The 12,528-nt window shown below is 44.3% G+C and overlaps 1 protein-coding gene across 12 annotated transcripts in view; it reads right to left on the bottom strand.

Annotated features, from left to right (window-relative positions):
* The window catches only part of ARL15 (ARF like GTPase 15), a 301,461-nt gene that overhangs the window by 261,459 nt on the left and 27,474 nt on the right, over positions 1-12,528 (bottom strand). The gene's annotated exons all lie outside the window — the stretch shown is intronic.

Here is a 12,528-nt window from a genome sequence, read left to right as displayed (position 1 = left end):
AGGAGATGCGGAGCAAAGCCTCGGAGGACCCGGGCGGTGGCACGTCTCGGTCCTGCCGCCCGCGTCTCCATGGTCTGCTGGGCGGAGGGGGGGGGCGCAGCTAGTGTTGTGTCCGTCCTCCTCCCCCCCCCCCCCCCCCCAGCAGACCAGGCTTTTCTCGCGGATGCCTGTGGTCGAGCAGCTGGGGCGCTGCCGGTTGGTCCCGCAGCGCCGCTCCTCGGCGCTACTGGACCAACCCGGCAGCACCCCAGCTGCTCTGCCCCAGGCGTCCCCAAGTCAGCCGCTGTTGAAACTGACCAGCAGCTGACTACAGGAAGCCCAAGGCAGAGTTGCTCTGCCCTGGGCTTCCTGCAATCAGCCGCTGATCAGTTTCAGTAGCAGCTGACTTGGGGACACCTGGGGTAGAGCACCTGGGGTGCTGCTGGGTTGGTCCCCGCAGCGCTAAGGTGCAGGGCTGCGGAGACCTACCCGGCAGCGCCTCAGCTGCTCTGTCCCAGGTGTCCAGATTCAGCTGCTGTTGAAACTGATCAGCGGCTGATTCCAGGAAGCCCACGGCAGAGAAACTCTGCCTCGGGCTTCCTGTAGTCAGCCGCTAGTCAGTTTCAGCAGCGGCTGAATCTGGACGCCAGTTCCGACTTAAGTACAAATGCGACTTAAGTACAAACCTACAGTCCCTATCTTGTACATAACCTGGGGACTGCCTGTATTGTGAACATGATTTCACCACTCTGAAAGATGGTGTTTTCTTACACCCTGAAGATCTTAGTCCTTTCTCTTAAATTTCACTGCATTTCAATTTGATTAAATTTAATTTTTAAAAAGACAAATTAAATTTAAATTGCTTTCTTTAAATGCCAGACATTAAATCCACAGTAGGGATGTCAATGTGTAATGGAGTACATGATAAGTCTGGGCTTATTAATAATCTTGCTGACCAGACACACGCACACCCTGTATCAGAAGCAGCAAGAAGGTAGGGGGAGTGGGAGCTGGGGTCATGGACAGCCAGCTTTTAGACAGCTCCCCAGGAGCACCGTATCCCATCAGAGGCAGCAGCATAGAGAGTCGGCTTTTAAGCCAACTCTCCGTGCATGCCAGCTCTGAGAAGCTGCCTGCTCCCCGCAGCTGCTGCCTCTATCAGAGCTTGGACCCCCCACGGACAGGGTCTGGTGCTGCCCCACACTGCTGCCTCTGTATTGGAGGCAGCAGAATGGGGCTGCAGACAGTACTTTTTAAACCAGCATCAGAGGCAGCAGTGCAAGGTGGCAGGGGACTCCCCGGGAGTGGGGCCTAATGCGCACTGATTGCCAGCCCTACCCCTGGGGACAATCAAATAATCGTGTAACCAATCATTATTTTGTGCGGTTATACAACAATTCAATCAAACATTATCTAACACCCCTAATCCAGAGCATAAGCTAGCTGGAGCTTCTGCTCAGAGACTGCAAATGAATGTTACACACACTGAAGGCACAACTTCACTCTGGGGAAAATCACCGCTGCCATGTTCAATCTTCTAGGTAAGACTCACTTCCTCAAATTCAGCAAGCATCCCCCTCAGCATCCAGAACTCCTGCTGTTGCCAGGAGCACGGGAAAGCCTGGCAATGGGAGTATTTGCTTCCATTGGACTCCTGCTGTGGGGATGCTACCAATCTCAGCTTAAGGTAAGCCAGCTCCAGCTAAGGATTCTACATGGCTGGAGCTGCGTACCTTAAGCCAAGCAGCCGGAGCTACTGAAGACTTGCCCTGAGTCAGGGTATTCTAAATCCAATTGTATGTTTTGTGAACTGCACAATTATTAATTTTGTCACTGGCACACTGGACCACCAGGATTTGGAAAGAAAGATTTAACCTTGTAAGCAGTGAAGATAATTTTCCTTGAAGGGGACCAGTGTCAGAGGGTCCGTCTACATTATACAGCTTTTAGCTGCAAAGTTGTGTCAACACAGCCCTGTCACAAAGTTAGCTTGCATCAGCACTTCTGCAAACAAAATACTTCTAGCCCCAAAAGCAGCTTTTGTTTTGGCAGCAGGAGAGCATTCACACTTGTCGCAACAAAACTGTTGTAGTTCAGAGGGTGGAGGGTTAAGCACCCATGAATGACAAAAAATGTTGTCAGTTAGGGATGTAAAATCCTGGTTAACTGGTTAAACCTAACGTTTAACTGGTTAACTGAGTAAGCAGGATATTGGCAGGGGACTACTCTAGGCCAGTGTTTCTCAACCAGTGGTACGAGTACCCTTAGGGGTACTTGAAGTCTGGAAGGTACATAACACAACTGAAATTGGAGAAAGCTGAATCTGTTGTAAGTTTTACAGCACTTTATTTTTGTACTTTTTACACCCAAAAATTTCATCACCAACCCCGCTACAATTAAGTTGTTTAAACAAATGTGTTGCAATGGTAGAAAAAAATTGTGTGTGTCTGAAAACTGTGACTGAGTGTGAGTGTGAGTAAGTACTTTATTTTAAAAAAGGTTGAGAAACACTGCTCTAGGCTCTTTAGAACAGACCCCAACCCACGAGGCTGCTAACTCCACCACTCGAGGTTGTTTCTGGGCAAAAGTACATGTAGCTGGACCCTCTGACACAAGGAAAGACCCTAAGGGCAATGGGGAACTCCCACAGAAAGGAATGTTTTAATGTTTAAACGCTTTCTAAAGCTACAGATTCAAATTCTAACAAGCTTTAGGGCCAGTCAGCCATAACACAAGCAAAAATTCCACTGAATTGCCAAAACTAATTTACAGCAATCAGTTTAAGTATCATTACGCTAAATTTTAATGAGAAAGGAAGTTACTGAAGTCAGCGTGAGCTGTCTGAAACAGGAGTAATTATGGGAATTTGGTGCTTAAAAAAAGGCAATGCACAATATTTGGAGAATGCTTCCACAACATTCAATACTCCTGGCTATTTAAGGTGAAATTCTCCACCAAGTCATGTAAACAGACCCCCTTCTCATACCATTGAATACATAGCAGTGCTTTATATTTTCACTCAAGAAGAGTTAAGCAGGTTTTTTATTTATAAGTACCCATGAGTTATCTATTTGCAACACCAATTTCTAGTTGACTTGTATAAAATAATACAAAAAACAAAAGTCAGAAGGACTCTGGAGGGGAAAAAGAATTCCAGCAACACAAAGCTCACGCTTTAAAGAGATCCTGATTCTGGTTTCAAGGGATCAAGTCCCTACAATTTCAGGTTCATAAACCTTCTTCATGATTGCTGCTCCTCAGTGATATTAAGGAGTAATACAACTCTGCTGTGCCCTGCAGCTAAGTACAGTTCACCAATGTGTTTAATACAAGTGATCACCAACTTGTACAACCAGCACATCTTTTTTCCCCATCCCATCAATGAAACCTTGACATGCAGCCTATGAAGCCTCTATGTATTTTCTTTCATTTTAAAGCTAAAACACAATTCAATATAAAAACTGTATGAGCAAAGAGGATTAAGAAACCAGTGAACTGAGAATGTGTGTTGTAGTTGTTAGAGCATGAGACACTAGGATTCAGAATTTTAATTCCAGCTCAGCCTAGGATTTATTGTGGGATCTTGGACAAATGGCTCCGAATTCTGCACCTCGGGCTCCTCATCTGCAAAAGTATAAGATACTTCCCCACCTCACAGGGAGCTTTGAGAATTAAGCCTGATCAAAAGAAGTAAATGAAAAGACCTACTCAAGTAAATGCACTTTGGATCAGGTCCTTAGCACATTACTGATCCAAATATTAATAAGAGATCATTAATGAAAATCTGTATTCAAATTCGAAGCATTTTGAAAATTTCAGTAGCCGTTTTGGCTCAATGTGTGTCCACACATTCCCACCAGTATTTTTGTCTTCTAAGAAACAGAACACAATTTTCCAGGGAAGCTTCATACATAATCTACTTGCACTTTCGGGGAAAAAGGACACATATGACTAAACCAAGAATAGCAGGATGATTCAGAAGTTCCATCACCCATCTAATGATAAACGCGATAGCTTAAATCTTAAAACAAAACACTGAAAGACCATTTTGGTAATAAACCTTAACCTTTATCTGCATCTGACAAAATGGACTATTGAAGTCTTAAGTATTGCCTGGATAGAGGGAAGCAGTTTATAATTTAGTCACGCTTTCCTATACATGTATGCACTTTTAGAGCCTAAAAAGGAACACATTTAAAATTTCAAGTTGTTTTATTGTAGCTCTCCTGGTCAGAGTCCTGGAGTACCCCAGCCCTGATTCCACTGGCCCTGCAGAGAGAATTTCATCCGTCAGTTAAACCAGGGGTGGGGAACCTCAGGCCCAGGGGCTAGATGCAGCCCTGGCTTGCCTAGATCTGGCCCCCGAGACTCATGGCTCCCCCTCCTCAGCATTGGGGAGCCCACATCTACTGCAAGATTGGAGCACATAAAGTCTACTAGCCTGGGCCCCACTAGGTTCTGGTGTGCAAGGGCAACATGGGGAGCGTCTCTCCTTCTCTGTCAGGAGCCATGTCAGTGAGGTTTTGTTTGTTTGTTTTGCATGGCTTCTCACTTGTGTGTGGCCCCTGACTGATTTTTCTGTGGGTCAGCAGCCCCCAAATAAGGTTCCCCCCATCATTCCCTAAAGGCACATGAATTTAAAGCTCCCTTCTGCGACATAACATTATTCTGAACTGCAAAGTAGCAGCTGGCCTTTTTCCCACCACAATACAGCTTTTATCTACATCATCTTAGTTGGTCTGCACCAAAGTGTAACTTTTCTTCTTTTTATAAATTGTTTATCCCTCCCAGGCAGTATCAGAAAAGGTACTACAGTCAAATGCATTTTGGAATCAACAGACCCAAGATCCAGTCCTCTGCCACACCTCTAGCATCCAAGGACCCAAAACTGTTCAAGGGAACTGCTGTTCCATTGGCATCACCAATGCCCTCTTCTGCCTAGGCATGCAAGACTGGGATAAGAGAAAACACTGGGGATGGAGGGAGTAGCCAGAATTTCAGCTGGCAGCAGCAGAGATAAGCAACTAAAGCAGAGGGTTGCCAGGTGTCTGATTTTCACCTAGACAGTTCAGTATTTTGGCCTTCCATCCGGTTTAAAAAAAAAAAAGATACATGTCCAGTATTTTCTGTTTTCCTTGGATGGAAGGCCCACGGTATCTGCAGGGGGAAGTGAGGCAATTTAAAGGCACAACAGCCTCCCCCCCCCCCCCCCCAACCAATTTTTCCCTGCCTGCTTGGGATTTTTTGTGAAGGTATCTGGCAACCCTACTAAAGCAGGAATCTGCTGATTCTGACAAAGATGCCAGGACCTATTTACTTTTTACAGTAGTCCCCCAGACCACATTGCTCAGGAACAGGATCGAGGGGAGAGAGGTTAGGGAGAGAAGAGGCAGGATGGAGACAGAGAAAAGGCATTGTCCCCACCCTCCCCCAGGTTAGGGGTCGAGTGGGGAAAAGTCAGGTTAGAGTTCAGGGTGGCATGTGGCCCGTGCCCTCTGGTGTCCTTCCTTACCAGTCACCAAGACACAATAACTAGCTCAACAGCATTCTGTAAACTGCGATACCCACATGAGGAAGTGAGGAGACAGACTGACAGAGCCAGACGTGTACCCAGAAGCCTCCTGCTACGGGACAAGCCCAAGAAAGAAACCAACAGAACACCACTGGCCATCACCTACAGTCCCCAGCTAAAACCTCTCCAACGCATCATTAGTGATCTACAACCCATCCTGGACAATGATCCCTCACTTTCACAGGCCTTGGAAGGTAGGCCGGTCCTTGCCCACAGACAACCCGCCAACCTGAAGCATATTCTCACCAGCAACTACACACTGCACCATAATAACTCAAACTCAGGAACCAATCCTTGCAACAAACCTCGGTGCCAACTCTGCCCACATATATACACCAGCAACACCATCACAGGACCTAACCAGATCAGCCATACTGTCACTGGTACGTTCTCCTGCACATCTACAATGTAATATATGCCATCATGTGCCAACAATGCCCCACTGCTATATACATCAGCCAAACTGCACAGTCCCTACGTAAAAGAATCAATGGACACAAATCAGATATTAGGAATGGCAACATACAAAAACCTGTAGGGGAACACTTCAATCTTCCTGGACACACAATTGCAGATCTAAAGGTAGCCATCCAGCAGCAAAAAAAACTTCAGGACCAGACTTCAAAGAGAAACTGCTGAGCTACAGTTCATCTTCAAGTTTGACACAATCAACTCTGGATTAAACAAAGACTGTGAATGGCTTGCTAACTACAAAAGCAGCTTCTGCTCTCTTGGAATTCACACCTCCAGATCAGCTGCTAGAAGTGGGCCTCATCCTCCTTCATTGGATCCACCTCGTCATCTCCAGCCTGATCCTGACCTGCATATTTATACCTGCCTCTGGAAATTTCCACTACATGCATCTGACGAAGTGGGTCTTTGCCCACGAAAGCTTATGCTCCTACACTTCAGTTAGTCTATAAGGTGCCACAGGACTCCTCGCCGCTTTTGCAGATTCAGACTAACACGGCTACCCCTCTGATAGCTCAACAGAAGAATTCTTCCATCAAACAGCCCTGAGAAATACAGGTAAGTTGACCTACGAAACATAGACCAGATACACAAAGACAGGTAAAGACAAGCTGTGAGAAAGTCAGGCTGCTTCTCCCTGCCAGAGATAGAGTGAGCTGGGCTGAGAGCTGGGCTGAGAGGAACTTACACAGATATACAAAATATCCATGTACATGGGCCTTTTACTGGTTTTCCCACTTTGCTCTATATGTTTTGTACCTTTGAAGGATGAATAAATACTTTACTTTGAGCAAGCTGTTCCAGTCACTTTAATCTGCTACTGTTACAGGCTCCAAAAGGGAAACACCTGTTGGGTGTGGGGACCGTACACCATATCCTAGTGGTGTACACCTTGGTCCACACAAACAGAGGCTGCTCCAGACAAGAGCCACTGCGGGGCTAGAGTAGCCCCCTGCCCACAGCAGGCAGAAAGCTGCACCAGTCCCTCTGTCACTGGTTAACCAGAACCAGTAAGCTTTATTTAGGGTGATGTTTACCAGTTAACCAGGTAGCTGCTTAACTTTTCACATCCCTAATTATTACCCTTACTTTTGTAAGACACCAAGCCTCAGTTTTCATTCATTAGCCACATTCAGCTTAGAATCTTCTGCAGTATGGCATTTACTATATAAATTCCTGGTTAACAGCCTTTGAATATATAAATAAGTATGCCTTTTTCCTACATGTCTAAATATACTGTAGAGTATCTCCACACATGACAGTAGTCTCAAGCATACAGTTGATGTTGTCAAAGAGTAAACATTACAACTACGAAGATAAAGCCATTAAAAAAACTGTTAAAGTGAGATTTTGTATACAAGTTCTTACTGGTAAAATAAAAATGTGTCAATTTCGAGAGGTCTTCTGAACACTACTGAATACAAACAGGATTAAGACTTGTGTGAAATATAACCATATTTAAAGTACTGCAATAGAAATGAATATCAAAGGATTATTAATTTGAAAGGGTAACTGAACTGCCATTCCAAAAATAGCTTCAGCATAGCCTCATAGTAAAGAGCATGCACAGTTTCTTTAGAAGGGAATAACCCAGCACATTGTAAATGATCACTCCTGAAACCTAGAGTTAAGAAATCACTCACAGCAGTGAATTCCTCAAATACAGAGTTTTAAAAACTAACATCTAACAAATGTTTAGATGTTAGAATGATTGGAATGCTAACCATACCAAGATTATACATACATGTATAATGTCCATTCTGTTTTCCTCGGATGGAAGGCAATACCAAGATTATGAACTAATATATATATTTCCCTAAAAATATAAAGGACCCAAACCACGTTTCCCAATTCTGCTTTACTTTGATTTTCTTCAAAGTCCCATCTTTGTTGACATTTTTAACTGCCATTAAAATACTCAAAATGGATGGCATCTTTGCATTTTAATTAGTTTGCTCCAGGGATTTCTCTGCACCCCCTGAATTTCCCAAATACCCGCTCAGTTTTGTGAACTATGGTGCCATACACCCACCTTCACCCTCACGGTCTCACCCCTCATCAGCCCTGACACCCCCTCTGTAAATTCAAACACCCCACCTAATTTAAATTCTTGGGGAGACTACTGGTTTGTTCTACTACTCATATTTGTGACCATACACAAATAAGGCAAACATCTATTGTTGAACTAACACAGAAAGTCTTTTGACAGTGGTTGAGTTGGACTGTTCCCAAAATTAACTGCACTCTAATGATATTGCAGAAAAAGAATATACTGACCATCATGATGTTATTTGGTCTCTGATCAACCCAAACACACACCAAGAAAAAATAAGAGTATAGCATTATGATCATGATTTTGCAAAAGTAAATAATGCAATTGAGTTTACAACAACTCAGATACAGCTGTAATTAACTGTCGATGCAATTGTGTGCACAGACCTAGAATTTACATGTGCAAATTCCCATTTTGTGCAATATTGTAAATGTGCACACAAACCAATTGCATGTGTACTTTCTTGAGCTGAAAGAGTAACTTATCCTCTCTGTGGACTAGCCCGTAGGGAGGGAACATGATATCCTGTATAATCTTGGATTCTGGGAAGAAAGTGGAGTCTGGGGTATTTTTGACAAGGATAATCAAGCATACTGTTACCTACCAGCTCTTGTGTTCTTGAGGAACCAATATTAGTATCCAGCCTGTCTGACCCATGAAAGATCCTCCTCCCCAGTCTCTGCTTGAAACAAAGCCCACCAGAAGGAAGATTTACAGAAAAGCCCACCAGAAGGAAGATTTACAGAAAAGACAGGGGAAGCCACACCTAAACCCCTCAGACAAAGGTGATAGGATTAAGGAAAAACCCCTAGCCTCATTTGCATTGAAGATCGAACAGAGAGGCATCTGTATTTCAACAGAATGCAGAAGAAAGATTCCTAGGCTAGAACCACACTGAACTCTGGGACAGAGAAAGCAAGAACGCATTGCCTGATGGGAAATATCTGCTCCAGACACTAATGAACCCATGTCTGCACACACCCGATCAGTAATTATCAGACCAGTTTTAGTAATATGCAGGATTCTTAGTCACCAACATTCTTCTGCTTTCTAGCAAAACTTGTCTGTTTTACTGGCAAAATGTCCATAATACTTAAGCTGCCTAATTGCCTAAAAGCTCCCTCAAAGGAACTTTGCCCGTAGCCAGGAATGATCAGTTCGTAGGATACGTCTAGACTGCAAGCAGTTATTTCGAAAAAGCAAGATGCTTTTTCGAAAAAAAGCACCCAGGCAGTCTGGATGCTCTCTTTCGAAAAAGCCCTGTTTGCATTCAAGAACGCCTTTTTTCAAAAAAGCACTTTCAAAAAAAGGCGTTCTTCCTCACGAAATGAGGTTTTCCGCCGTCGAAAGAAAAGACACGTTCTTTTGATTTAATTTCGAAAGAACGCAGCTGTAGTCTAGACGCAGGTGAAGTTTTTTCGAAAAAAGGCTACTTTTTTCGAAAAAACCCTTGAGTCTGGACACAGCCCTATTGTCTAGCCTAAACACCAGAACTATGGAAAACTCCCTTGAAACATCAGTTTACCATACATAAATCCAGTGTTTTCCCCCTGAACAATTATTTTCCTACAAGAATCCCTATCTGTGCTCAAATAAAGTGTTCTGATGCATAGATCAAATTCTGCATCAGTTCCATTGGGACTTCATCTTCTCCTGTCAAGTTTCATTGGAAGCTCTGCTCTGCCTGTCCCCAATCTAACATTACCATGTGGGAATCCCGGTCGATTCACGCTTCATGGAGTGGTAAGATTTCTCTCCCTCTAAGTATAGCCTCCTGACCCTGCCTCATGAGATCAGTTATAGTTTGCTTGTCCTATCTACTGGGATCAGATTTAAGTTATATTAGATATCATAACTGTAGTTTGTTTGGCTCCCATGGTATGGTAACTACCTGGAAATGAATAACTTCCACAGTTAAGGTGGTGGCTTCTCTCTCACCCTCCAACCCCCTTTTCAGAGGTGGTTTTTGGCTTCCCCGTTCACTTTGCAACAACACTTCTTGTCTATAAGCCACTGGTTCTCAAACTGGGGTCCATGGGTGCCTTGCACATGGTCAGTGGCTCGAACCCCTCATGCGCGTGCGTACACACACACACACACACACACACACACACACACCCCTAAGACCCCTCACCCCCAGCCTGCTCTTGCACCCTCCCTCCTGGCCAATACCTTACTTGGAGCCTGATTCTGCACCTCACCTCTCACTCAGGTCTCACACACCTACATCCCACCTTCCACCCAGATCTTGCATCCCCATCTCTATCCCACTCACTAGCAGCCCTGCCCTGCACATTGAACCACTCATTTTTGACTCCACTCCAGAGTCTGGGGAGGAAGGGTACACAAAATTCACTAACCCCAGAAGAATTAATCTGGTTTATGGGAAGCCCTGAACCTCAGTCCCCCCTATACCTCCCCCACCTTGGGGCTGGAGCACCATAGGAATAAGATGTCTCAGTTGGGGGCCACAATGAGGGTTGGGGGTTCTGGAGGACTTTTTGCTTTTCACTTGTGTGGCCCCCAACTGATTTTTCTGTGGATCTGTGGCTCCTGACCCAAGAAAGGTTCTTCACCCCTGTCATAAATAAAGACTATGTTGAAAGCTTGTGTTGCAATAAACTTATTTTACTTTACTTAAAATGAGAAAGTTAAAGCACTTAATCTGTTAATTTAAATTATTAAATATTTTCTTTTTTTACTGGTTAAATTAAACCATTCTCCCTAACTGCAACAACAGCAAAATGGCTTGGGTGTAATTATGTAATTAACGGCAAGTTTCCATTAGCAGCTGGTGGTCTGCGGAAAGATTTGCATTGAGCCCAGCGGGCCATGGGTTAGGGTTTGAGAACCATAGGTCAAAAAGTTTAAGAACCAGTGCCCCAAGCTAAAGATCTTAGTGCTCAAAAACACTGTAGGGTTTTGTTGTACCATGCAAGCAAGGTACTAACAAACTTCAACAGGCCTTTATTTACCAAAGGTGAAACCTCTTTACAAAGCTGTTGCTGCTCCTCCCCTCTGTAGCTCTCACTCAGGCCTGGCCCATCTACTCCTTCCTTTTTCCTGTGCTTCCAGATTCCCAACAGCCAGTGCTCCCAGTTCTAATAATTAGAAGCAGCATCTGAAACACCACATTCCCTCCTCTCTTAAGAAACTCCCCCAATTATAAAATAAACATTGTTGTTCTAACCACAGCAACAAATATGGAACAAGACACTATACTGTTGGCAGAAATATTACACTGAAAACACTGTAAATACTACATAACATAGTCTCTAGTCCAGACAGGTGGTCGTCTAGGTCTGACAGACCATCTCTCAAACCCCACTTCCAGTGCAATGTTTTGTTGTGTTGGTGCTATGGTGAAGTCATACAACACGGGCTGGGTGTTGGCATCATCTCCTCATCTGATTCTAGGATGGGAAGTACCCAGCCCTGGTGAACCTAGATTCTGCAGGGTAGCTCCACTGGGAGGGAGCTGACTGAAGTAAAGCTCCATAGCAGAACACAGGTAATACAAGCAGCACATTGATAGAATTATCATCTCCCTCCTTCAGATGAGTAACCGTAATAAGTGAGCACATACCAGATTTGCCCATTACTTTGGTAACAATACAGGTTTAATACATACATTACAAAAGGCAGTTTGACTGGATCAGATTTGAGGCTTTTGTATTCAAGACTTGAGTTCTATTCCCTGCTGTGTCTGGAGCAAAATGTGAGGAATTATACTGGATGCCTTTGGGGGTGGGGACATGAGACATTGCTAAATTAGTGTCTTGACATATGAACAGTTATCATCAGAGGTGAAATCTGAACTTATTTCCTGGCTCATTTTAGTGAGCTTTCCCCTACCCTACAAGCTACTAGGCTGGGGACACTACGCTACCAAGAGAGTCAAATAAGTGGCCTCATTTGGCCAAACCATGGAATTCCCACAAAATTCAGTGCACTTCAGAGCTCTTGGTTACAGGTTCTTTGTTCAGTTTAACCAACAAAACAGGTAATCAGCTCATGGCTATGGGAAGCAATACTAAACAGACCAAAGCTGATGTCACATGTTGCTGCCTACCCTGTGAATGAGGTTTTAGGAGCAGCTAGCCTTGAGTGCATCAGAGGCAGCGTGGTATAATAAATGAGGCACTTACAGTGTGTCTACACTGCAATCACAAGGTTGGATTGTAACCTGTGTAGATGTAACCTGAGCTCAGTACCAAAGCAATGATGCTGTGGCCATAAGCCCCATACAAGCCCAACAAAACCTTAGGCAATGACGGGTGCTGACGCCTGTGCTGCAACAGATTCACCTCCAGTACCTAAGTTAGCTAAATTAAAACTAGCTTAGCTCATGTAGACACAGCTGGTGTCACACCCCGGAATTCTCCACGGCTACATCTACATTGTGCATTCTTGTGCAATATATGCAAATGAGGCATGGCTATGAATATTGCCA

The sequence above is a fragment of the Pelodiscus sinensis genome, chromosome 6 (assembly GCF_049634645.1).
Source record: "Pelodiscus sinensis isolate JC-2024 chromosome 6, ASM4963464v1, whole genome shotgun sequence".
NCBI classification, from domain to species: Eukaryota; Metazoa; Chordata; order Testudines; family Trionychidae; genus Pelodiscus; species Pelodiscus sinensis.
The sequence above is the reverse complement of the archived record's forward strand: the minus strand, read 5'-3'. Positions and strand labels throughout refer to the sequence as shown.